General features: G+C 28.1%; 1 protein-coding gene across 1 annotated transcript in view; it reads left to right on the top strand.

Moving 5' to 3' along the window:
- Positions 1 to 1,453, top strand: part of LOC108749004 — a 7,814-nt gene that overhangs the window by 472 nt on the left and 5,889 nt on the right. The window lies entirely within an intron of this gene.

Genomic DNA, 1,453 nt, shown 5'->3' with positions numbered 1-1,453 from the left:
CTTTTACAGTTTTAAATTTAGAATTTTTTTGAGATTACATCATTGCATCGATCTACATAAAAAATGGCGCCACTCCAAAATCGATATATATGCTTCCGATTTCGAATAGTAAAAGAATTTTTCTTTGGTATTTAAGTTTTATATATTGTTATGATTCTAGAATAACTATTATAACTAAAATAATTAGAACAACACATTTGTAATAAAAAATTTTGTAATAAAAAATTATTATACCGAAATTTGAGATATAGTAAAGTAATAAAAAAACATCTAAAATTACATAAATTTTATATACAAATTGCCTGATTGAACGTCAAATTATTAGAAAATTACTTGTCAATTTAATTCGTAATGATATTATATACTACAATAGTTTAATTGCATTTATAATTTCCGAAAAACCAATTCGACGCGCAGTTTGAATGATTACAAATATGTATATCTGCATATACATATAACATATAGTACATAGTGATTCAGATTGAATTATTTAAACATTAAAAATCTTGCTTTGATTAATATGGCTATTACTTATATTTGTTATTCTTGAATTTCAAATGTATGATGATTCAGTAAGATTCTTATGTTTACCTTTTTACTTCCATAATTAATATATAAGGATACATATATACAAAGTAAATAATGAAAGGAAAAAACTAACTTATCTTTTTAAAAAATTTGAAAATGTATCGTGTGATATTTGATCCAAAATATATCAACGCAAAAAGATGCTTCGCCTTAGCGATAAATAAATTTCGTTCTTTTTCGAATCGAGTGTTTTAAACAAACTGTTACACATTGGGTGCTTTCAAATTGCTTGACATATCTTGACACGAACGTAGCAAATTAATTTACATATTTTCGGTGATAAATAATTTAATTCTTTTAAAGTTATAAAACTATCGTAACAATAATGAATATGTAATTAAAAAGGTTAAATTATTTATTAAGACCGAAAGTTAGTTAATTAATTTGCTACGTTTGTGTCAATATGTGTCAAACAATTGGAAAGCACTCATTGTCATTCACTTTTTGGCATTTTGAAATATGCTGTAGTATATTTCATTCGATACAATCAAATGAACAGCAATTACAAAATACATTATGTACGAAAAATTTTAGTGTGTTATAACATAGGTGTTGCGTTCCACTTAATCTCGCGTACTTCAGAAAGAATCGAGGAAGAGTGGAGCGGATTCATCCGGAAGCTGTCATTTTGCACCGTTGTGAGTAGGAAATATGGTAGGAGCGTGATGGAACATACGGTGCTGCTCACACTTATACCGCACTAATATAATGTGTGTATGTACATATACGCGTGACTATAAATGGCGGAACCAGTCAGAGAAGAAAAACGCTATTCGCTCCACTCTTGATTCTCTCTGAGGCTAATATTTTCCCCCTCCCTCCCTCTTCTCCATAATAGACAGAAAATTTCGATATCAATTATACA

This window comes from Trachymyrmex septentrionalis, unplaced genomic scaffold, assembly GCF_001594115.1.
Source record: "Trachymyrmex septentrionalis isolate Tsep2-gDNA-1 unplaced genomic scaffold, Tsep1.0 scaffold11, whole genome shotgun sequence".
Lineage (NCBI taxonomy): Eukaryota > Metazoa > Arthropoda > Insecta > Hymenoptera > Formicidae > Trachymyrmex > Trachymyrmex septentrionalis.
Note: the sequence above shows the minus strand (reverse complement) of the source record. Positions and strands in the feature narration are given on the sequence as shown.